Consider the following 27,254-nt stretch of genomic DNA (forward strand, 5'->3'; position numbering starts at 1 on the left):
TCAAGATATAAAACTTAGATTGGAAGGACAAGCATGGGGGATGGATGAAATGTTGGGTAAAGAAGTTGGTCACTATGAAGAGGAAGGAATTGGATGGTTGTGAGAACTAGTAAGTAAAAAAGTAACTTATTTACAATAATCTACAACAATGAAATAAAATATGATAAATGATAAGAAAAAAATCAGCTCTTAGGATAAGAATCCAATAACTGTGTAGGTGTAACAATAATTGGTGGAACTTTTATTTTAATAATTGGGCATTAAGGACATGTGATTCTCTTAGTGAATTGGTTTAACTACACACACCAAACATAAAACTCTTTATGCTTTATGTTGGATGTAAAATTGACTTGAAGCGTTATGTTGGATATTAAATTGACTAGCTGTAGCGAACCTGGGGTTGAGGGTAGGGGTGCAACTCTGGTCAATTTTTAGGAATTCAGGTTGAGCTTTTACCTTAAGAATGGGCTGGGTTCGGGTCGATTTCAATTCATTTTTTAGCAAAAGATCAACCCGACCCGACCCAAGTCGCACCCCTAGTTGAGGGATGAATGCTTCACATCATAATACAATGAGATGGGCCTGCTATTGCATACCGGGTTCCACATTTTACCGATCTGAATCGTCCATCTGATGGGCCTTGATTTGGATCTACTGTGACCCTAAAAATCATGGCAATCATAAAACACTGGGATCTCATAACAAGTATTTTTCACCAACTATATATAGCTTTTCACAATTCATATTCAACAACAAAAAAAATACACATTATTTGATGTTACAATAATTGGATGATTGACTTGATTTTTGGAATATAGAGGATCCAAACCAAGGTGGAACCCACTGTGTATGGTGGCCATGCCTTATTGTGTTACAAAATCTCTATGACATGGAAGATTTGCCCAATTATTGACTTGATTTTTGGAATATAGATGATTCTAACCAAGGTGGAACCCACTGTGTATAGCGGGAGTGCCTTACTGTGTTACAAAATCTCAATGACATAGAAGATTTGCCCAATGGAAATGCAAAAACATGAAACAAAACAAAAGAAAGGTGTATGAATCGAGAGTTCACGTGGCCATGGTTATGGAAAGAAAGGGGTATAGGACATTTTTCGTTATTTCTCCTACGAATATAACAAAAGAATCATTAAAAGGGAATTAACTAAATTGATTCAAGGCTAATGGGCCCAATCATTTCATTAGCGGACCCATTAGCCTTGTAAACCAGTAGTATCATGGCGTTGTTATGATCAAGCTATTCATCCAGCAAAATCCAAGATCAATATGCCATGTACTTGACAATCACACGGTCCTAACCATCCAATTAGTAGTTTAGCACTGCTCGACCGTAATGATTTTGGGGCAATGGTATATCCATAAAGAGGAATGCTAGATTCATAGGCGCCGCCCTTGCAAAAAAGTGGAAAAAGGGGGTACCATTGGACAAAATCCAATTACGATTGCCAACATAACTGTCACAAATGGACTGTGTCCAATGGGGTGTTCCTTTTTTTTTCCCAATAGGGCACCCTTGGTGCCCTTTTTTGCAAGGACACCTATGAGTCTTGCATTCCCAACAAAAGAGGAAATATAGCATCGTAGATGTGGGCATCCTTGCCAAACCACGTAAATCCTCGTATTTTCAGAGTTTTAACTTTTTATATGGTGTAAGCCCCCTTATAGTCCAGTATTTTTCAAAAAGTATTGTGTGGCTTACACCATAGTATGATACAAACTGTCCATGGGCCAAAATGTAAATAGGTTGTGTTCCTAATCATATCATATCATATAATATATATGTAAAACAAAATTCTGGATGACGTGTATGCACCACGTGTCACTCCTTCTATTCCCCATTTCCTTTTCTCTTAAGATTCTATATCCCGTATTTCAATTTTACTAATTTTTTAAATTTTTCCACAAAATCTCGTAAAATTAGTTAAGTTTACAAGAATACTCATGATTCGTCATCCCACGTTGCAGTCTCCTTTTCTAAAAGTCTCTAACTTGGCTATTTTTTCCTAAAATCAATAAAGTTAACAAGAATACTCATGATTCCTCATCCCATGTGGCAATCTCCTTTTCTAAAAAGTCTCTAACTAGGCTATTTTCTCTCTCTAAATTGTTTTCTACTCACTCATAAACGCATAAAAAACTTTGAGAATTGGTTCCCAATTCCCTCTCGTTATCTATCTATTTTTAGATATTGTTACGAACCTGATTCGGATCGCAACGGATTGATCTTCTCAAAGGGAAGATCGGCCTCTTGACCCACTTCGAGGTAAGGGTCATCCTCCTTTGTGTGCAATACACAATTTCTGGAATAACTTTCTGCTGCCTTTTCCCTCTTCATTCAATATTTTAAATAACGTTTACATGTACCTTCCAACCCCTTGAGAATACGAACAAAACTCATCCAATATAGAATCCTAAAACACTAAGACTCCAAAGACCAATGAAATAAAAGATTGCAATTATAATCTAATAATAGATAAATAATAGAGAATCCTAATCTACCGACCTTAACAAAGTAACAGACTACAGACATGAAACATTCGACCCTCCTTGAAATCAACCTTGTCCCCAAGGTTGGATTAATTGGAAAAAATAATTTATTCCATCGGGATCCCAAATCGTATTGGACATGATTTTATTGAGCCACACAAGTAACGTTGGACAGTTAGGGTACCAATAAGGCTGTAGAGATATTGGCTTGTTGTCTCGGCAAAGTGGGATGACATGATCTTGTGACCGATTGACAAGCTCTTCATCCATGGCTCCATCGAAGCTTTATTAGAATTTTGACGCACGGATGGTCGTGGATGAGGTTCTTTTTGGTGGCGTTGGGTATGTTGAGAGGAACGACGGATTTTCCAACGACGACCTTGTCGAAATTGACAACGATGATAAACACCTTTCTTTCATGGCTTTTTCGCTTTTTCTTTTTTGAGCATGGGAATATAAGAATTCATTGAACCAAAAACACCTTTTACATAAAGGCTATATGCTCTACCTCCATCATTACGACTCTTGTTGGAGACTTGGAGCTTTCCTCCTGGCTGCGCATACGTGTAGCTGCCATCTCATCAAATCGAGCATTCATAGAAGAAAACATCACCTCCATCTCCTTGATCATTCTCTCTTGTCCCACCACAAGAGAACGCACCGCAGCTTCCAACCGTTTGATACTTGGATCATCCATGCCTTGCTCTTATACAACTTTGTTACGAACCTGATTCGGATCGCAACGGATTGATCTTCTCAGAGGGAAGATCAGCCTCTCGACCCACTTCGAGGGAAGGGTCATCCTCCTTTGTGCGCAATACACAATTTCTGGAATAACTTTCTGCTGCCTTTTTCCTCTTCATTCAATATTTAAAATAACGTTTACATGTTGTAGACACCCCGTTTTGACCGTGCCCTAAACCTTCCGTGTTTGAGCAAAACCCCATTAAACCAATGTTTTAAAATCCCAAATTGCACCCTAAGCTATGGTAGGATCCCACCAAGGTCCCTGCAAAATTTCGTTGAAATCCGAGCGCGTTTGCCTAGCGAACGAGCCGAGAGAGGACCATAGTGTAAACCAGAAAAGGGGGTGAAATATCTTGAACGGTGCAGAGCATGATCCGAATGGGACATGATGAACCGCGTGCCTCATCATTTTTTTGCGCAACCGCGCGCTTATCAATAGCGGTAGTGCTAATATCAGAACTTTATTTTTTCTATAAAAAGCTGGAGAACTCGTTTATTTGAGGAGGGTTCTCAATTTTGGGAAAAATTTCAGAGAACTGAGAGAGATCTATGGAGATATTGGAAGCAACTCTCATTTTCAATTGAAAAAATCAGAGAGATAAAGAGAGATAGAGAGAGAAGCATGGCGATTTATGTTTTCTTCATTGTTCTTCTTCTCCGACGAGCTCACCGGAGCTCCGACCGATCATCACCATGTCTTTATTCTTCTTTAGTCTCTTCTATCACTGTTTTTTTTCTTCTAGCACCTCTAAAACCTAGATCTACTACCTCAAACCCTAATCTTTTAGTCTAAACCCTAGGTTCAAACTTTTCTTCTCCGGTGGATCTAGCCGGATTTCGGCCAAGTCCCGGCCGGATTTCTTACCAGAACATTATTGTTCCTTCTTCCTCCTCTATACACACTATTTCATCAGCCGTGCCTTTAAAACATTAGATCAAGCCCTAGCTTTTTTCTAAAAAACCTAAACTTCCTTTCTGCTCCGGCAAGTCTCTGGTCAAGTTCCGATTAATTTTCGGTTGATCAATTAAAACTTCCGATCATTTTCTTTGTTGTCATCGTATTCTTCCTTCACAATTCCGGAATCTACTTCATTAAAACCTTGATTTGAATCTTAGATCCTCTGAAAATCTCAGGATCCGACCTTCATTAACCTTTGTCCTCTATAAGTTTGTGAAGTACCAGTTGATTGAGGGAGGTTTGAACTTCTCAGATGCAATTTTTTTTTAAAAGTTTGTCTGAGCTCTGATTTGCAGATTTTGAGTCTAGAGTCAGAGATTTTAAAGTGGAATTTGAACATATTCTATTTGAAAGAAGACAGATGAGCTAGGAGCTCATAGATCCTTGTCTTTGACAAGTAATTTCAAGCTTTAATTGTCTTTTATTCAGTAAGAGTGTCATCAGCATCTTAGATCCTGCAGGAAAAGGAAGGAGAAATAGATCAGCTCACTTTTACAAGATAAATTTCGGAATTGGCGATTCTTTATAACATTGGCGAGATACTCTGTTTGGATTGAATTCTTATTAATTGCCTCTCTGTTCCATCCATCTCAACAATTCAGGTAATGTCTTAGACTGTTAAATATCATTTGATTGAATTAGCATAATCATTGTTATGGTAGAACTTAACCTGGTAATCCTTGTGTAATTCTAGTGTGTGATTTCCATGCTTTCCTTTTAAGTGGTATGACATGTTGAATGATCAGTTTGTGCCAAACATAGTATTGATAATATAATTTTCTTGTTAGAATATATTTGTAATTTGAAAGATTATAACTTATATTTTCCTCTGCAATCGGTTTGTGAATGTCTATCATGAGAATTGTAATAATAGTTGCATAGCTCTTTAAATGTTAAAAGACAAGATGAGTAGTGCAAATATTGAAGGCTAATGGTGTATAGATTAGTTATCTCTTTCATGCTTCAGTTTCTACCTTTTGTAAAGACATGAGATTAGCTTGCCATTTTTTTGTTTTCATTGATTATTTTTATGAATTTTACTGGTCTGTAATTGTAAGCCCAATGGTTTTTACCTTGGCATTCCCATCTTGTTTTGATGATTCCAATACACAAGTGATCATTTATCACTAATGTGTTTGTTTGTCTAAGTTGTAGATCTTGATAAAGTAAGATCAAGGATGCTTGGATTGAAGACCAAGAAGCCCACATTGGACCACTAATTGGAAGGCCAAAGTCATCAAGCAAGAAGTCATGAAGACTTGAAGACATGAAGAAATTAATATTGAAGACCATTTCTTAATGTAATTGATCCAAACCTAGATTAGGTTTTTAGAGGCATAATTAAGGTAATCTCACACACCCTAAATAGACAAGTGATTGTATTTGTGGAGTTCCAACACCTTGGAACCCTCATAGCAATCCCATCTTGGTTGAGAACTGGAAGCCCAAAAACAGAATTGAAAATCTGCTCTGCATAGGCTTCTCGGAACTCCGAGAGGTTTTCTCGGAACTCCGAGAATTCTCAGAACTCCGAGAATTATTCTCGGAACTCCGAGAAATGGTCCAGTAGACTTTTTCCAATTTCTGTGTGGCTTCTCGGAACTCCGAGATTTTTTCTCGGAACTCCGAGAATTATTCTCGGAACTCCGAGAACACTCCAACGGTCTGAAAAAGAGCCGTTTGGAATTTTGCTGGAATTACCGTAATGCCACTGAACGGTCATATTTTGTTTTTCCTATAAATATGGGTGTTCTAAACATACAAACTATCAATCCTAACACTCACAAACTTCATTTGAATACCCAAGAGTGAATCAAGCTTCAATTGTGCCTCTCATCACCAACTCTAGGATTTGGATCATAGGCTCTCAATTGTACATCTTTTGTAACCCTTGTGAAGGGATTTTTTAGTTCTTTCTTTCATCTTTCAAGATTTGTATTCGGGCGAGTATTCGGAGAAGCGGAGCCCTTTTTTCTCCGTGGTGAGGATTACCACCAAGGTTAAAGCAATTGTAATTGGCACCGATCTTCGCCAAGGTTAAGAAGATCAAATAGTGAAGCCATCAACGGGTTTGGTTGGTGGAGTGGAGTAGGCCTCGGGTTTGAGGACCGAACCACTTTAAATCTCGGGTGCACTCTTTCTATCTCTTTGCTCTTTCATTTGCATTGCACCATTAGATTTAACTTGTATGCTTAAAATATTGTTTTTGATCTCTTAATCGGTTTAAGTTTTTCAAATTGGTAAAATCTAGTTTTCTTGAACAACCGTATTCTCCCTCCTCATAGTTGCCATTTCTATTATAACTTGGGACCCCCTATATCGGATTTTCAGTAATGATGTCATGGATGCCAATGGTATGAAGTAAAATGGCTGGGATGTAATGATTGCTTAGAATGATATCTCTTGACTATTGGTATTTGCAATATGGTTCTGAAGCGGCATGCAATTAATCCTTTTGTGTTTCAAGAAGGTTTTGGGGTTTTAAATAATTTGAATGATCCTTTGGTGATAAGATTTGAGGTGGGCTAGGTAGGAGTATTGAAGCATGTCACTGACCATGCTAATTGAGCTTAGCTTATCCTCTCTGTTAGAATGATTGTATGGAAGTTTTCCTTTGAAATCTGTGATAATATTGATTATTATATTGGATGAAAGGGGGAAGATAAGTTGATATATCTTTAGAAAATACAGTCGTAGTGATATAATTTCCCTAAGGTAGTGTTAGATGGCTAATATTGGCAACTACTCTGTTATGATGATGATATTGTTATATTCTTTTACATTCACCAGGTTTAACGATTGATTTACATACTATGTCATTCAATCAACATTCAAACAGATGAGTGTATGTCAATGTTAGCAGGGACTCTATCCCTATATTGTAGTGCAGATAAATATGACAGGTGTTGATGCTGGAATTGCTTCCTATTAATGAGTACATCAAAATTCTTTTCCTCGGTTAGGACATTCATGGCTCGTCTACATTGCTTCAAAAGTAGTCCCTTTACCATGGTCATGTTCTGATTCCTGTTTCCCAGTCACCAAGTGTTGTCAATTCTTAGTTTTCATTTTGGGTTTTGGGAATCCCATTCTTGTGCATCTAAGGTTTGAAGTTCTACTTACCTCTCACTCAACTTGCCTTGTCTTGTGCACATCTTCTCCATCTCTCAGATTGAGTTGCTTAGTGTAGTTTTCACTTAGTCTGCATTGATAACTTGTAAATTTCACCTCCTAGTTTCAACTAGAATTGTTCTTCAATATCCCCTTTCCGTGGTTTCATTCTCTCCCTCTGCGGGTTCTTCTTCGGTTCGGGATTTTCTTTGGTCGACTTCGGTCAACTTAGGGCGATCAATTGATTTTAGGAACATTTCTCCGGGTGAAGGCGATAATAGCGCTAGCTGGAGCCTACCATTTTCAGGAGACAAACTATGTCTCGTGTAGAAATGTCGCACCCTTTGAAGACAGGCATTGTCTCATTAGTGAGTCAACCTATAGGAGACTACCTCTAGTCTCACAAGTTGCACCTTACTAGTTGAAGACCAACGTGGTCTAATAGTTGCCCTAACCATACTTATCATTGCAAGGGCAATGATAAGGTTACTTGGAGCCCATCTCGGCATTTAGGAGACTTGCCCAGTCTCACTAATACCCTTATTTATCTCCTCTTCTTTCAGGAGACTAGTCTAGTCTCATTTGCACTCCCTTCTTAGGGTTGTGCACTAGGAGTCAGTCCTTTCGAATATGAGTCTGTCTTTTGTTAGAGAGTTAGTCTTTCAGGAGTCTGTCCTATCATCATAGGGGTTAGGATTTTATCCAGCCTCTCATCAAGTCATGTGATTTTTATCCACTCGTGCAAGGTATAGGATGCTGTCCAACCCTTGCATTTTCGTAATTCTGTTCAATTTCCCTGCAAAGCATAGGATGCTGTCCAACCTTTGTGGGATATCAGGAGTCTGTCATACTCTTATGATGATAGGATTCTGTCATTTTGTGTCAAAAACATTTCAAATAACAAAAACATCTAAAAATCTAAAAATCTCAAAAATCTTGAGTCATTAGGAGTAGTTAGGAAAATCTGTTCTGAACTACGTTGGCTTGATCCCTTTTCAAAGGGTATGTAGTGCAGCTTGGGGTTCTTATCCCAGGTCCAGTCAAACCTTTAAAAATAAACATTTCAAACCTTCCAAAAATACAAAACCTCTTTAAAACCTTTTTCAAAAAAAGATCTTCCCCTAGAGTTAGGAGTCTGCCCTAGATATTTGGGGTGTCTTAGAGTTAGGAGTCTGTCCTGTTTGTGTTGATTTGTGTGTCCTGTCGTGTGAGTGTCCCTAGAGTTAGGAGGCCTCGAGTCATGGTCGGTTAGACATTTAGTCGAACCGATGGCTAGACTAGGAAGCATTTAGTTAGCCCATAGTTTTCTTTAGGATGCACAGCCTGGGTACACATGATGTAGGGCTCACCTGCATTAGTTAGGGCATATAGAGAGTCATAAAAATTACAATCCACTTGAACTTAAGCAATCGTACAAAAAACTTTAAAAATCAGTCGAGTCTAGTTGATCGAGTTTAGGATAGCGGTTCTAGATGGTTAGGCATTGTAATTTAGAATAGGTCATCGAACTACGTTGATTCTGATTTTTTCTGAGGCCGGGATACGTAGAGCAGCCAGGATGAATGGCCATCCTGGTCCGAGTCAAGTATTGCATTAGAGTCTTAGGGTTCATCGAGTCGAGTTGTGTGTGGAGTTAGGTAGTGATGTATGTTTTGTTGTGTTTTCTTATTTTCTTATGCAAACCTTATACCTTTAGCTGTAGCATGCATGTGTTTGCACATCAGAACTTAGAGACCAATTATGTACGACACTCATAACCTAGTTATTCTTAGGTGACACTTATTTAATTTGTGTGTGCTTATTAATCATCTCTAAGATATGCATGATTAGGTAGACGTCTTCTCGGAGATATATGTTCCCATTTCATTTGACTTTTGCCCAAAATTCTTCAAAATCAATAAGTAAATGGCATAAGAGACCAGGTGTTTGCACTTGGGCGGATGGGGTGCTCTTCGGACCTTCCAAATTCGTAACCAGGCACGAACCTTCTTTTATATCTTTGGTTATCCATTGCAACAGAGCATATTATGGGATCCAGGGCCCACTTCCTTGGATGACGACTCTTCTTTGTTTAAGGTACGCCTCGAATCCGGGCTAGTCCCCGAATCGAGAGGTATCTCCCTTTGTATCGCCACTCATGCTGTGAGGGGCATTTCTTTCGAGAGTTCTTTGCTAGAGCTCTCCATTCACGTGGATGATCCAGAGAGACCTTCTCGTGGGGGCTCGTCCCCCGTCTCTCTCAGATCGGGGTCCACACATGTACCTTTCAACCCCTTGAGAATAGGAACAAAACTCATCCAACATAGAATCCTAAAACACTAAGACTCCAAAGACCAATGAAATAAAATATTGCAATTATAATCTAATAATAGATAAAAATAGAGAATCCTAATCTACTGACCTCAACAAACTAACAGACTACAGACACGTAACAAATATCATCTACTTTTTCTTTACCTCAACAAACTAACAGACTACAGACACGTAACAAATATCATCTAACTTTTTCTTTTTCACCCCGTGCATCGCACGGGTTGCCCACTAGTATAATTTCTATAGGATGATCCCTACCTTCCAATCTATAGTTTTCCATAATATGCAGTTCCTCTATAGTTCGGAGTTCTAGAATCATGTATGGAAATGATTTTTTGGGCACAACCTATCTACGTTGTGGCCCACCAAATGGATGGTTTGGATCATCCTATGTTGTAAGCTGTATAGTACTTTTTGAAAAAAATACTGGACTAAGGGCTTAGACCATACAAATTCTCATATTTTCAATATGTATTTATTGTGTTTTCTGGTCTTTCCTCCTATTCATGCTTACTTCATTTCTAGATGATTCTCTCTCTTCTTATGACATAGGGTACCCCATATTGTTTACTTCCCTACGGATGCTCACAATCACTCGTAAACCCCGGGAATGGTCGAACTCGTGTCAGCGGGGAGCAAACCCACTACGCCAGCCAACGTGACAACCTCGAAAGGCAGTGCTAGTAGTAGTAGCTAAAAGGATATATTTTTAGGGGTTTGCCAGGGACCATTGAAGAAGGCATTTTGCGCCTAGGCTGTTGCATGTGAGAGCAGCCACCTCAAATGAATTAAATGAATGAAGTCAAAATCTAGCCCCATTGGTGCTCTCACATGCAACGGCCCAAGTGTGAAATGCCTTCTACGATGGTCCCTAGCAAATCCCATGTTTTTAATCACAACCCTTCGTAAAACTAGGGAAGGTTGCTTTTGTGTCACCCAAAATCAGTTTTCGTTAATGACTGAGATTAATATAACTAAAAACATGAATTTTAATCTTAGTCATATAAAGAAAAAAATTGAAATTATTGCAACAGTTTGTGAGCCCAAAATTGAAATTATGTGGTGCCCGACCGTGATGTCAAGTGTAGATGGTACAATAAAAGTACCACCCTCAAAGTGCACCTTATTTGTTTTGGGATAAAAGTACGGAATGTGGCAGAAGTTTCGAGGAATTACGGATTTGATGTACCTTTTTAAACAAGCATCAAACACGGGTGATTCTTCAAAATCAGGTGGGAAAAAGACCCTGATACCCTTCTGACATCAACAAAAATCTCCTTTTTCATTACTGCCCATTAAATGGTGCTCTTCACGAGGCTTCTTTTGGTTCATCTGAATGTGTATTTGAACTAATAGAACTTTGGGTTCGTTTCTATCTTGGCCGTTAGAAATAACTAGATACGGATGGATGCTTGACACGTGTTGAAAAACTTTTTGGAACACTGGTGCTTCTATACACAGATTCTAATGAGGCGGGGGTCAGGGCGATCCTCCAAGGCTTGAAACTGGTTAAGTCATCCGTCATGTACAGGTGATTGTGGAGGGAGACTCCCTAAATGTAATTTGATGGCTAAAGTGTAGTAGTTTGCCTCAGAGATTTTCCTCTTGGATAGACGAGATCATGGAGAGGGTGGGGGAGTCAGGACTTAGGAGTCTTATTCCATCACATAAAAAGATCGGCAAACTCGGAAGCAAATAGGTTGGCTAAAGAAGGAGTCTCTAAAAGGGAGTTAAACTTTTTTATTTTCTCCCCCCTTAAGATGTTGTATGACTTACTTGTTGCTTTGTTCTTTTTTCCTTCTTTTCTTTTCGATGACCTGCACGGTCGGATTGTATATTCTTTCTTTCTCATTAATGTCACATTGCTGTTTAAAAAAAAAAAAAAACTCCGTTTAGAATGTAGGGTTTAAAAACTCTATTTAAACTTTAGTTATCTTTGCAGTTATTAGAGTTTGGTTTTTGGTAAGTTATTTTAGTGTAGTGGCGGTTGTAATACCCAAGTCCTCTTTGTTGGAGGGGCATTTATGAAATTTCCTTTTGTTGGGGGCAGTTCTTTTACTGACCAGATGGCCATTGATTGAATTCGGCTACCAATTTTGTATTGAGATAGATGGAATGGCTATAAATAAATTAGGGAAAATTATTAAAATAATGCAAAGTTTTCATTATATTGTGAATAAAGGGTAGTGATTTCAAATTTATAAAAAGGGGCTGTCAGGTACGAAAAAAGGCCCTTTAGGACAAATATACCCCCTTGCCTTTTCCCACCAACTTTGTAGGCTCTAATCCCTAAGCTATTTCACCTACCACCTTTTCTTTTTCTTTCTTCTTCCCCAACCAAGTTCCAACGTGAAAAACAACCATTGCCACACCTTGCTAGGTTATCCAATGTGAATAACAACCATTGTATTTTGGAAAAAAAACACCATTACTTGTTTCTACTTGGGTGATAAACATAGCTCCAAGTATGTCCATTCTTCTCTACTCGAATAGGGTTTACATCTTCTTTTCATGTTTTCATTTTTTCATGTTATTTGTGGGTTGTTTTCATGTTTTCATGGTCTACCAGCCTCTTTGTTTGGTTATTACCATGTTTATCTTGACCTCTCTTTCTCTCTCTCTAACTCTCTCTATCCTCTCTCTCTCTCTGTGTATAGAGAGAAGCCTGATTGGACATCGTATGTATACCTATACTCTTAGAACCATTACTTAGGTCTCAGAACCATAATTTAGTGGTTCCGAGGAGGTTAAATAGTGGTTCCAAGACTGTAAATTATGGTTCCCAAGTCGTTGGTACATTGTAATACTATTTTATTGGTTGTCAAAGGGATCATGACTGTATCATTGGTATTTGGACCATATTGGAACCATTACGTAGGCATCGGAACCACAATTTAGTGGTTCCGAGAGGTTACATAGTGGTTCCAAGACTCCAACTAGTGTTTGATATATTATAACAGTATTTTAGTGGTTTTAAAAGTCATCATGGTTGTATCATTGGTGTTTTAAACCTATTGGAACCATTACATAGGCCTCAGAACCACAATTTAGTAGTTCAGAGAGGTTACATGGTGATTTCAAGACTCAAAATTGTGGTTCCAAGAGTCCAACTAGTGTTTGGTACATTATAACAGTATTTTAGTAGTTTTAAAAGTCATCATGGCTGTATCATTGGTGTTTAAAACCTATTGGAACCATTACTTAGGCCTCGAAACCACAATTTAGTGGTTCTGAGGAGGTTAAATAGTGGTTCCAAGAGTGTAAATTCTGGTTCCCAAGTGGTTGGTACATTGTAATACTACTTTATTGGTTGTCAAAGGGATCATGACTGTATCATTGGTGTTTGGAACATATTGGAACCATTACGTAGGCCTCGGAACCATTAAGGTTATATAGTGGTCCCAAGACTCTAAATTGTGGTTCCAAGAGTCCAACTAGTGTTTGGTACATTATAACAGTATTTTAGTGGTTTTAAAAGTCATCATGGATGTATCATTGGCGTTTTAAACCTATTGGAACCATTACGTAGGCCTCGGAAAGGTTAAATAGTGCTTCCAAGACTGTAAATTATGGTTCCTAAGTGGTTAGTACATTGAAAAGCTACTTTATTAGTTGTCAAAGGGATCATGATTGTATCATTGGTGTTTGGAACATATTGGAACCATTACGTAAGCCTCAGAACCACAATTTAGTGGTTCCGAGGAGGTTAAATAGTGGTTCCAAGACTGTAAATTATGGTTCCCAAGTGATTGGTACATTGTAATACTATTTTATTGATTTTCGAAGTGGTCAGTACTATATCATTGGTGTTCTAAACATCTTGAAACCATTATGTAGGTCTCAGAACCACAATTTAGTAGTTCCAATGAGGTTAAATAGTCGTTCCAAGAGTTTAAATTATGGTTCCAAAGTGGTTGGTACATTATAATAGTATTTTATTGGCTGTCAAAGTGGTCATGACTGTATAATTGGTATTTCAAACAACTTGGAACCATTACGTAGGCCTCAGAACCACAATTTAGTGGTTCCGAGAGGTTACATAGTGGTTCCAAGAGAGTAAAGTATGGTTCCAAGACTGAATGTGGTAGTTGTATAATTGTAATAGTGATGAATAGTGTATCATCGCTGTCTTAAATATCTTGGAACCATTATGTATGCCTCGGAACCACTAAATTATGGTTCCAAGAGGGGATAAATAGTGGTTCTACAGGTTAAGTAGTGGTTCCTACATTGTAATAGTATTGTATTGGTTGTAAAATTGATTATGATTGTATTATTGGTGTTTTAAACATCTTGGAACCATTACGTACGCCCCAGAACCACTAGGGAACCACAATGTAGTGGTTCCGAGGTATTAAGTGGTTCCAAGAGTGCAAGTTGTGGTTGGGACATTCTAATAGTATTAAATTGGTTGTACAACTGATTATTGGTGTTTTAAACATGTTGAAACCATTACGTAGGCCCCGGGACCACTAGGGAACCACATTGTAGTGGTTCAAAGGTATTAAGTGGTTCCAAGAGTCCAAATTATGGTTCCAAGAGTGCAAGTTGTGATTGGAACATTCTAATAGCAGTAATTTGGTTGTACAACTGATTATTGGTGTTTTAAACATGTTAGAACCACTACGTACGCCCCAGAACCACTATGGAACCACAATGTAGTGGTTCGAGGTATTAAGTGGTTCCAAGAGTCTAAATTAAGGTTCCAAGAGTGCAAGTTGTGGTTGGGACATTCTAATAGTATTAAATTGGTTGTACAACTGATCATGAGTACATCATTGGTCTTTTAAACATGTTGGAACCATTTTTTGGAACCCCTCGGAAGTCCGACACTGAGTTTGGAACTCCGAGTCGAAAGTTCGAATCTATCTTCGGACGTCCGATGAAAGTGTGGACCCAAAATCTCGAGGACAGTGAGCGAGGGACGCGAGATCCCTCGTCAATCCTCTAAGATCTCCACAATGTGAAGGAGAGCTCCACCAAGGAACTCTCAAAACAGATGCCACTCATAGCATAGATGGCGATGTATATGCATGAGATACCTCTTGATCCGGAGACAAAAGCCTCGAAACCAAGACGCACCTGAAAATAAAGAAGAGTCGCCATCCAAGGAAATGGGCCCTGGAACCCCATAAAATACTATGTTGCACCGGATAACCAGAGATACAAAAGGTCTGTGCCTGGTGACGAATGAGGAAGATCCGAAGAGCACCCCCAATTCACCCAAGTGCAAGCACCTGGTCTCTTATGCCGTTTTTAATTAACTTTGAAGAGTTTTGGGCGAAAATCATGTGAAATAGGAACGAGCATCCCCGAGAAAATATTTATCTAAGCATGCATGACCCGGAGATGGGCAAAAGAAAATAAACATCCAAATCCTAACTCATCGCATCTAATCCTAACTCATCACATTCTAGGAAAGCAGTAACATTCGCATGCAGAGATATAACTAATCAGACAACGATAGATATAATGAGATAGAGAAAGCAATAAAGAGCTAGATCTAGACAGATAATCAGGATAAGACGAATAAATAAATGCTATAGCTAAGCAACCAAAGCAGTAAAGTAAACACACTAGCATGCGAACCTATGCGAGAGACAAGTTTGAGAAATATCAATCAATCACACGCTAGAGAAGTAAGCAAACTAAAGGTAACATAAAAGAAACTAAAGACAAACACGCTAAGAGATGCACGAAAAGAAAGGAATCAGAAAGTCGGCGGTATACAAGAACTAGAAATGCCAGGGAAAAGAAAATGAAACACACGATAGGCTCAGAGGGCGATTCAAAAAGGAATCAAGCCCAGTGATCATAATCTGCTGAAGATCGGACAAGTCTCGCGATCGTCATGACCTATCGTTGGGCTTCAGCGAGGACAATCCCTGTGAAGGGGCCACGCTACGTCATCGCCCGACCCAAAACCCGATAAAACGTCGGAAAACCGATGAAAATCAGAAAACAACGATCTAAATCGGAAATAGAATGAAAAGAGGGCTTCGAGTGACCTGGCAATCACCATCCTTGCCCGTTTTTAGTTTTTGTTTGAAAAGGTTTGACTGGACTTGGGTGGACCCAAGCTACCTACGTACCCTGTGAAAAGGGATCAAGCCAATGTAGTTCGAAAGAAGAAGTTTTTGGTGTTTTTTATGTTTTTAGATTTTTGTTGTTTTAGATTTTTGATATTTTATCCCTTTGATTGAAAGGGGGTTTTGGCTCAGGAAGTTTCTGTCCATCGTCGCCTTAACCCGAGAGAAGTGTTCCCAACATCGATGAATCCCGAAACTCGAAAAGGATCCCGAGGAACGTTCAAAGAATAGTCCCGAAAAGAAAGGAAACCCCTCTAACCCTGTGAAGACCCTAAGATGGGGGAAAATGATAGGAAGGGTAAGGGGTTGGCTCAAGAAGTATTCCGTCATCGCCTGTCCCTAACATAAAGTCTTTGGAAATCGATGGATCGCCCTAAGCCGATCAAAGTCCTAAAGGCCGAAGGAAGTGCAGAAACGGAAGGGGGTCCGATAAATTGTAGAAGAACCCGAAGAGGGAGAGAATGAGACAATGAAAAGGGAGCATTGGAGCTCAAATATAGTTGGAATTGAGACATGAGATGTGCGAGTTACCCCTAATGCTCAAAACAAGGAACTAGAACGGAAGACAAAGCCTAATACATTTCTATCCAAACATCCACGTGTCTTTTGAATGCCTACTGTAAAGATCAAGAGGTGAAAATGAAAGTATGTGGGGGAATGAGGCCCTGCTACTATGCCGCCTCAGCACACTTCAAAAGCCATGTATCAAAGTGAAGTTCACATTGGAAGTAACTCTATTTCTGTCTTTTGTAATGGAGATATAGCTTCATTTGCTTATGGCCCATGGACTAAGACATCTACAGAAGATTCACTAATATTTAAAATTACCCCTTCTCTTGACAGAATCCAAACTGAAAGGGGCATGACATGGGTATATGCTCATACAATATATGATCGACGGCTAACCTACGCACTTCGACATTTGCTAAGACAAAACCAAACTCATGCAATTATTCAAGGAAAAATAATATTAGCACAACCATGTTTGTTGTGTAAATTGATGCCTCTTGGTTCTTTCTTTTTTTATACTTAAAGAGTTGCCGAATGTTGCTATAGTTCCCAACAGCTCCCACAAAATAATTAACGGGAACAGATAAACTGGAGCATACAACTAACCAAATGTGGTCGGCTTAAATGTTAAAAGACATCTGCAGTGCCCAGCTTTGACACTTGCACCTGAGCCATGCCACTATCAAGACATGGTTGGAATGTAAGTTAGGATGGTGCGCATAACAAGCCACGGTTGCGCTAATATCACCTCACAAAAGACAAAAAAAGGGGCATCTAATTCATGGTCGAATTGGACATAATGGGTCAGATTCATGAAGCTCTGATATTTCAGCTGAGCACCTAAACTTTATCAAATAAAGAAAATGTGTCCCAGAAAAAATCAATTGGTCATGCCCTCTTTCCAATACACATATGAGAGGCCATGATTTTTTGGCCTAGCGGGTCTTCAGGCTCCATCTCTTTTCTTTTTTTTTATGCCGCAAACCTTTGCCTATTGCACCAAAAGGACTTTTTAGGTGGGTTATGGGTTCAAAGGATGGAATTTTTCTTTGGTTCTCAAGGTTTGAAGGTGACTAAATTTTGTTTCGAAAGAGCGACCGAACCTGGATAAACCAGGGTGCCTACGTACCCTGGAAGAATAGGGATCAGGTCGGGCGTAGTTCAAGGCAAAATGTCCCCTGTCTTGGGTTTTTGAAAGACTTTTTGATTTTGTAAAGCTCAAAGGGGTTGCGAAGATTGTTGTATTGGTTTTTCAGGTTTTTTTTTTTTTTTTGAAGGTTCTGGCTGGCCAAAGGAGGCCTTCTGGTGCTCTAAGCATAATATTTCTTGAGTTGCTCTAGGTTTGTTGGCTCTGTTAATTTTTCATCATTTTGATCGAGGAGTTTAATGGCTTTTCCTGGTAGGACTTCATCCACAATGTAGGGGCCTGTCCAATTGGGCTTAAACTTCCCCCTGGGATCATAGACTGATGCCCGAAAAGTTTTCAACACGAGATCTCCTTTCTGCAAGTCTCTGACGCGAACTTTTTTGTTAAAAGCTTTCTCGATGCGGCGCTGATATCCTTGGACATGATATAGAGCTTTCAACTGTTTCTCATCAATCATATGAAGCTTCTGGTATCTGGCTCGTGCCCATTCTGATTCTGGCAAGTCAGCCTCCATCATCACTCTCAAAGAAGGAATTCATAGTTCTACAGGCAGGACAACTTTCATTTCGTACACCAGTGAATACGGAGTTGCACCTGTGGAGGCCCTGATTGACGTCCTATAGGCCCATAGAGCATATGGGAGCTTGTTTGACCAATCTTTGTAAGTTTCGGTCATTTTGCTAATGATAACTTTGACATTCTTATTGGCTGCCTCGACAGCTCCATTGGTTTGGGGCCTATAGGGCGAGGACTTGTGGTGCTTAATTTTGAACTCTTCACATAAGTGTGCCACCTCCTTCTTGAAGTGAGATCCGTTATCTGAAATCAGCTCATGTGGTACTCCGTATCTGCATATAATATTTGCTCTGATAAACCTTGCAACTGAAGTAGAGGATAATGAGGCATAGGAAGCTGCTTCTACCCACTTGGTGAAGTAGTCAATGGCAACCAAAATGTACTCATGTCCGCTCGATGACTTCGGTGATATCTTCCCAATAATGTCTATTCCCCATACTGAGAAAGGCCAGGGCGATGTAAGAGAATGCAACTGAGATGGCGGCACGTGGATGAGATTAGCATAAACTTGGCATTTGTGACACTTCTTTACAAAAGCATGACAATCTGTTTCCATCGTCGGCCAGTAATACCCAAGTCTTGTGATCTTTCTTGATAGCATTTTTCCATTCATGTGCGGTCCACAGACACCTTCATGAATTTGTTCTATGATTTCAGCGGCTCGATCTTCATCTATACACAAGAGTTGGATCCCGTCGAACGATCTATTATACAATTCTCCACCACATATGATAAAATTAGAGGCCAATCTCTGAAGTGTTCTCCTCTCTTTTCCCGAGGCTTCGGCTGAATGCCCCTTGCCCGAAATGAGATCTTTTATATCTGTGTACCATGGCTTGCCGTCTGGACATCTTGCTGCTATCTCTATTGCATTAACATGCACCGGGGCCCATTGCAATCGTAGTGCCAAAGGCTGGACCTCCATTATCGCAGATAGTTCCAACATCGACGCTAAAGTAGCAAGGGCGTCAGCGAAATGATTCTTCACTCGAGGCAGGTGAGTAAATGAGATGTTTCGGAATTTGCTGACCAGAGACCCCAAGTACTCGTGATACGGATCAGTTTATCTTCTCTTGTTCTCCAACATCCTTTGGTTTGACAAATAATCAGGATCGAGTCTCTGAACACATCAATGTCTTGGATGTTTAAAACTAGAGCTGCTTCAAGACCAGCAATGCATGCCTCATACTCCGCCATGTTGTTTGTACACTCAAATTGTAGCTTGATTGATATAGAGGAATACTCCTTTCTCGGCGATACCAGTACTGCCCCTATACCACAACCTTGCTTGTTCACAGCTCCATCGAAGTACATAGACCAGGTCGCCCCTGGGGCTTCATCTTCTACGGTCATTATCTCTTCATTTGGAAACTCTGTTTTCAAATACTCAACCTCTTCTATGGGTATCTCAGCCAGCTGCTCCGCTACTACCCTCCCCTTGATTGACTTCTGAGTGACGTAAGTGATGTCAAACTCAGACAACAATAACAACCACCTTGCAGTTCTTCCGGTGAGAGCTAGTATTTCAAACAAATACTTCAAGGGATCCATTCGTGAAAGGAGACCCTATTTGATAACAGATAATGCCTCAACCTTTGTGTAGCCCAAACCAGCGCCAAACAAGCTTTCTCGAGCAGGGTGTACTTCTGTTCATACTCAAGCATCTTCTTACTGAGATAATATACAGCCTTTTCTCGCTTCGACTCTGGATCTTGTTGGGCTAACATGCATTCCATCGCTGTATTAGTCACAGATAGGTACAACAACAATGGCTGGCCTGGCGTAATTGGTGACAACACTGGCGGCGAGGTCAGACACAACTTGATCTTTTCAAAAGCTTGCTGACACTCTTCATCCCATTTCTTTGATGCATTCTTCTTCAAAAGCTTGAAGATCGGCTCACAAATAGTACTCAATTGTGCTATGAATCATCTCAAGTATTGCACCTTGCCAAGAAATCCTCTGATTTGCTTCTCCGTTTTTGGTGGAGTCATTTCTTGAATAGCTTTTATCTTCTGAGGATCGACTTCGATTCCTCTCTAACTCACCAAGAAACCTAATAACTTCCCTGATGTAACACCAAACACGCACTTGTTTGGATTAAGACGAAGCTGATACATTTGGGTACGTTGAAAGAACTTCCTCAATGACACAACACGCTCTTCTCTGGTCTTAGCCTTGACTATCATGTCATCCACATAAACCTCTACCTCTTTGTACATTATATCATGCAACAAGGTAGTAGTAGCTCTTTGATAGGTCGCTCCTGCGTTCTTAAGTCCGAACGGCATCACTTTGTAATAATATGTTCCCCATTCAGTTATGAAAGCTGTTTTGACCATATCTTCGGGCGCCATCTTGATCTGATTGTATCCCAAAAACCCATCCATGAAGGAAAGCAATGCGTGACCGGCTGTATTGTCCACCAGGATATCTATGTGCGGCAGAGGGAAGTCATCCTTCGGACTTGCCCTATTCAGGTCTCTGAAGTCTACACACATACGAACTTTTCCATCCTTTTTGGACACCAGTACTATGTTCGCAAGCCATTCAGGGTATTCCACCACCTCGAGAAAACCCACTTCTAGTTGCTTGGTAACTTCATCTTTAATTTTCAAAGCCCACTCAGGTTTCATTCTCCGAAGCTTTTGCTTTTTCGGTTTGGCACCCGGGATTAAGGGAAGCCGATGTTGGACAATGTCTTCACTTAATCCCGACATGTCTTTATAGGACCAAGCAAAGACTTCTTTGAATTCCCTAAGTAGGTCAATTAATTCCTTCCGTTCCTCAGGGGATAATGTTTTGCCAATTCGTATTTCCCGAGTTTCGGTTTCATCGCCGATATTTATGGTCTTAATTTCTTCTTCGAGTGGCTTTGCTCGACGCTCCTTCCCCTGTTTAATCATATACTTGATTTCAGGGGGAGTTTCGTCGGCATTCTCATCCGAGGAGGGTTCTTTATTATTATTATTATTATCATTGAATTCATCAGATAAAGAAGCAGACACAGAGACATACTGAGAAGAGATATTCATTTCATCGGAAACTGCAAGTACATCATTGGATGCGCCTGACTCAGGCTCAACATCGGACTCAACAAAGAAAGAAACAGATTGAGCATCGGTCCCATCAGTGGACTCGAGCCTAACAGTAGCTACATCAGACAACTCAAACTCAACTTCAGACACATCAACAGACTCTGATTCATGATCAGACTTCATGTCATTGGAAGACTTATTGGCTAGGATATCATCATACTCCATAACAACCTGAGGAAAGACATAAGAACTCCAGTTGGTGAGGTCTCCTTCAGCTGAGGCGATCATGGCTTGCGGGTTCAGAAACGGCGCATCTTCTCCGATCATAGCTACAACAAGCGAATCAATCTTAAACAGAGATTCCAGAAGGTACGGCTCTATAAGGTCAGCCCAGTCGGATTCAGATTCCTCCTCATTAATCTGCAAGGATTGGAATTCATCTGGTAATTCCATGTCGAAGAATATCTCAAACCCCGGCAGCTTTTCATTGGTTATTGGATTGACCCATGGCTCAGCAAAACCACAAAAGGCGAAATCCTCCCCTTCTTTCCTGTAATGTCCATTCCTCAACAAACTGTAAGACCTGTTCGGCTCATCTAGCCCCAAACAACGAAGTGCAGCCTTTCTGCGCATATACTTCTTCATCTCACTGATCTCTTCACTTGTAGGTTCATAGCCCAACCCAAACAGTCCAATTGCTCTGCCCATATTCGGCCACTCAGTTACACCCTGATGGTGGCGACCTAACCCTGCCCCTGGAACATAGCCCTGCTTACGTATCATTCGGACTACTGCGGGATTCGAGCTTGTAAGGAAAGTGAGAGGTTCATTCATAGCTTCTTCTACTGATATAGCTGTGACTTCCAGCGAGAAACCAGTCAGACTGACATCTTCATTCTTTTCTAAAGCGGACGGGATGATGAGCTCCTGAGAAATTTGGCCAACTTCTAGGTCTGGGTCTCCTCTAACTGTTAGCACTCTATTACCCTTGATGAATTTCAGCTTTTGATGCAATGATGAATGTACAACTCCATATTTATGAAGCCAAGGTCGGCCCAAGAGCAAATTGAATGATGGTTTAATCTCTAACACTTGAAACTCGATTTCAAACATTCCGCCTCCAATCTGGATTTTTGTGGCTAAAGTCCCAACAACATCACGCCTCGTACCATCATAAGCTAAGATGTCTTGTTCAGAAGGGATGAAATCACCAACTTCAAATCCTAAAGCAATAGCGGTACTCAGAGGACAAACATTGAAAGCAGATCCATTGTCAACTAAAACCTCAAGAACTTCCTTTTCATTACAGAAAATGGTGACTCGGAGCGGGCGGGTATGATTGCAACCTTCGTGAGTCAAGTCTTCATCAGTGAAAGACAAGGTTTTGGAAACTCGGGCCATAGCTACAAGTCCGACCAACTGATCTGGAGTGATATCAACAGACACTTTATCAGCATTCAGCTCTCTAAGTATAACCTCTCGGTGCTTTGCAAAGTATATAAGCAAACCCCAGATTGAGACATTTGCTTGAGTTTTCTTTAACTGTCGGAGGAGGTTTTCGTCTTCTTCATCTGCCTTCGACTTAAACAACTCAGATCCTCTGGCCAACTCAGCTTGATTCTCAACCCTTAACTCGGCTGGCTTAAAGACATGCCCACCACGAGTAACATGGTGGACCTCATCACAAACAATCTCCAGATCCTCTTCATCGGGCTGAAAAACATAAAGACGAACTTCATGATCTTCCTCATTAGGCTGGAAAACATAGGGAATTCGGGCTTCCTGATCTTCCTCATCGGGCTGGAAAACATATGGAGTTCGTGCTACTTGATGGATAGCGCGTTCAACATGGACACATGGGTAAATCACCTGGTCTTCCTCATTAGGCTGGAAAACATAAGGAATTTGGGTGGTACGATTGATGACAGGCTCAGCAAGACATTCTTCTTCCTCTTCTTCAAAATTTAAGACATAGGGAGTTGCAGGAGTTATGGCACAAATAAGAGAGGTTGGATCAACAAAGGGCTTGTCGTCAGAGATGGCTCCTATCTCAGGTGGAGGGGGAGCGGTATGTCTGGGTAAGGGATTTCGAGTAACGTTAGGTTCAGGTAGAACAAGATCACCCACCGCTAGCAGTTTTTCAATTCTGTATCTCAGGGCTATAACGATCAGTATGGTGTCCAGGACCTTGGTGGTACTGACAGAATTGTTCTCTGAAATCTCTGGGAAGAGGGTCTGGGGGGGGTCTTGGTGGTAAGATTTCAATTACACCATCTTTGACGAGATTTCTCATGATGGAAGATGGGGTATAAGGCAACGGAGTGAACTCTTTCTTTGGCTTTTGTATGGGTTTTTCTCCTCCCATTACTATATTTCTTGGAGGTGGACGAGAAGTCCCCAATTGATTCACTTCTTTGGGAGCATTGATAAGTCTTTTACCCTCCTTCGGATTCACATAATGCTTCAGAACTACACCCTGTGCTAAAGCATCTTCTATCATGTTCCCAGTGTGGATGAAATGCTTAAAATCCAGATAGTACTGAGTAGCCATATACTGCGCATAAGAGCCGGAGAGATTTTTGATAATAATGCTGAGCTGGTCTTCTTCAGATGGGCGGTTAGTCATCTGAGCTGCCTTTCTCCTCCACTTCTTAACAAAAGTACTAAACGGCTCATGGAGCTGCTGCTTGAGCATTTTTAGATCTCAACGAGTGACCTCAACTCTGTCATCATCAGAGAATTGTTCAATAAACTTTTCAACAATGTCCTCCCAAGTCTTGGTATAAGCTGAATCCAAAGTCAGAAACCATTTACACGCCACGCCTGATAGAGACATTTGGAACAATTTAGCCATCTGCTGAGAATTCAGACTGTACTGCTCAAGCGCATTGATGTACATCTTCAGATGGCTTCTAGGACTCCTAGTTCCGTCATACTTGGCAAAGTCAGGGATTTTGAACTTGGGAGGGAGAGTGACGCCAGGGAAGATTGAGAATTCAGACATGTCTATTTTCCTTGGATTGTGATTTTTCAAATTCAGAAGCTCGAGGGCCAACTGGTCTACTTTCTCGGATAACTCCTTCTCTTTTCCGGCTCTAGCAGGAGATGGCAGAAGATTTTCCTCAACGTACTGTTCATCATCGTAATCATAGGCAAGAGCTTGCATGGATTTGATTGGGATATGGACTCCAGTTGAAGGATTCTGGACCGCAGGGTCCTTTGAGGTTGCAGACCTCTCATTTGCTTGACCCTCCAGACGTATCACCTTTTCAGTAAGGGTTGACACATGTCTGGTAAGGTTCAACATCATTTCCCTCATTTCGGCTGTAAAACTATTCTTCTAGTAAGGTTCAACATCATTTCCCTCATTTCGGCCGTGAAACTATTCTCAGTAGACTCAGCCATGAGGTCAGGATTAGTAGATACTGGTGAATCAGAGTAACGACTTAGTCTCGATGTTTGACGAGACCAAATAGGCTTAGAAGCGGTAACTTTTCGGGGAGCGATGTTTAAGCGATCGGGCAAGACTCCTGTCATGGACATCACAAACACTAGGTTTTAATAAGAGGTAATCATATGACAATATTACATACAAATTGAAACAAAAGATGATACAAGTGCATCCCTCCTCTTCGGTAAAACTAGCAGCATAGCAATCGTGAGAAGGGTCATGACGACCTCTCACACCTAAAAGAATAGCCATCACACTAAAGGTGTTTCAGATAAAAAAAATCCGGCAACAGGACGACCTTACGAAAGGATCATGGCATGGTAAACTCATGGTTTATCAATAACCCCAAAGGATAGTGATTACTCCCAAAGTTTTTAGATAAAATCCGGCAGCATAACGGCAGTACATGGAGATGGGGTAACGTAAGCATATGGTTTGTTAACAAGCCTAAAAGGATGACGACCACACTCAAGGTATTTAGAGAAAATTCGGCAGCATGACGGCTATACTTGGAGATGTGGTAAGGTAAGCACATGGTTTGTCAACAAACCCAAAGGATAATGATTACGCTCAAGGTTTTTAGGAAAATTCCGGCAGCATGACGGCTGTATTAGGGATCTAAACCACTAAACATGAGGGGTATGCTGACATGGTCAAGATAAAGCAAGGCTCTCAGCAAAGAAAACATGTACTCTAATAATGGTGGCAAGATAGACTCGCAATCGATAAGTGGAATGCCATCTGATCACGATCAATCAAAAGATTAGGCTCATAGAAGATAGATCATGGCTATAAAGATGATGAGATGAAACCAATGATCTGATCATAATCCGAAAGACGGATAGATAGGGATAGCTGATTAGATTAGGAAGGAAAATCTAACTAAGAAGGAAAGCTCTAATTTAATAATATATATATACATCCTAACCAGGGGCACCAACCCTAGTCTAATCTAGCGGAGTTGAGAGAGTCTCGACTCATGACAGACTGATGAGTGTACTAGGACCGTGTTGTAGCCACGCAAGGTGAGCTACCCTAGTCTACAAATGGGACAAGGCTCCTAACTCTATGCTTCACATGTGTAAGCAACACATGTTCGTCCTTATATGAATGCAATATATACATATATAAACACGGGTACTTCCTAGTGGAGTTTCACTAAGTCAGTAAGTATATACATAATATATAAAACAAAGTAGGGCTCTAGACTTAATCTATCGGGTACTATGCGTGTGAACCATACTTAAGATGTATAACACAAGTACACTTAGTGTTATACATAGTATGCTTCATCGCTCATCGGCTGCTGTAAACACAAATACACCTAGTGTTTACGGCTACAGCGCGCATAGCTTGGAAATAGATTCAACAGCACCATTAGGGTAATGACATCCCACCTGGCACGCATTGTATCTATCCCATGGAACCAATGATAATGAAAATCAATAAAAGAAATAAAGAATATGATAATACATGCTGTGCAGTGTCTGATTCCCTCGTTTTATTTACGCACCTATCTGGTGCCCCTGGATTCTAAGCGAAAAAAAGTTCCCATTTAACTTGATTTTGGCCCAAATTGCTTCAAAATTAGTAAAAATGGCATATTTACAGAGTTAAGCAATGTTTCAAGAACTCCACAGCAGAATCGCTAGCCTGTGGACCCAGAATCTCTAGGACGGTGAGCGAGGGACGTGAGATCCCCTGTCAATCCTCTAAGATCTCCACAATGTGAAGGAGAGCTCAACCAAAGAACTTTCAAAATAGATGCCACTCATAGCATGGGTGGCAATGTATATGCATGAGATACCTCTTGATCCGGAGACAAAAGCCTCGAAACCAAGATGCACCTGAAAATAAAGAAGAGTTACCATCCAAGGAAATGGGCCATGGAACCTCATAAAATACTCTGTTGCAATGGATAACCAGAGATACAAAAGGTCTGTGCCTGGTGACGAATGTGGAAGATCCGAAGAGCACCCCCAATTCACCCAAGTGCAAGCACCTGGTCTCTTATGCCATTTTTAATTAACTTTGAAGAGTTTTGGGCGAAAATCATGTGAAATGGGAATGAGCATCCCCGAGAAAACGTCTATCTAAGCATGCATGACTCGGGATGGGCAAAAGAAAATAAACATCCAAATCCTAACTCATCGCATCTAATCCTAACTCATCACATTCTAGGAAAGCAGTAACATCCGCATGCAGAGCTATAACTAATCAGACAAAGATAGATATAATGAGATAAAGAAAGCAATAAAGAGCTAGATCTAGACAGATAATCAGGATAAGACGAATATATAAATGCTATAGTTAAGCAACTAAAGCAGTAAAGTAAACACACTAGCATGAGAGCCTATGCGAGAGACAAGTTTGAGAAATATCAATCAATCACACGCTAGAGAAGTAAGCAAACTAAAGGTAACATAAAAGAAACTAAAGACAAACACGCTAAGAGATGCACGAAAAGAAAGGAATCAGAAAGTCGGTGGTATACAAGAACTAGAAATGCCAGGGAAAAGAAAATGGAACACACGATAGGCTCAAAGGGCGATTCAAAAAGGAATCAAGCCCAGCGATCCTAATTTGCTGAAAATCGGACAAGTCTCGCGATCGTCATGACCTATCGTGGGGCTTCAGCGAGGACAATCCCTGTGAAGGGGCCACGCTACGTCATCGTTTTTCCCAAAACCCGATAAAACGTCGAAAAACCGATGAAAACCGGAAAACAACGATCAAAATCAGAAATAGAATGAAAAGAGGGCTCCGAGTGACCTGGCAATCACCATCCTTGCCCGTTTTTAGTT

Source organism: Tasmannia lanceolata, unplaced genomic scaffold, assembly GCF_043159265.1.
Source record: "Tasmannia lanceolata isolate RefF3 unplaced genomic scaffold, GAP_Taslan_0.1 ptg000015l, whole genome shotgun sequence".
Lineage (NCBI taxonomy): Eukaryota > Viridiplantae > Streptophyta > Magnoliopsida > Canellales > Winteraceae > Tasmannia > Tasmannia lanceolata.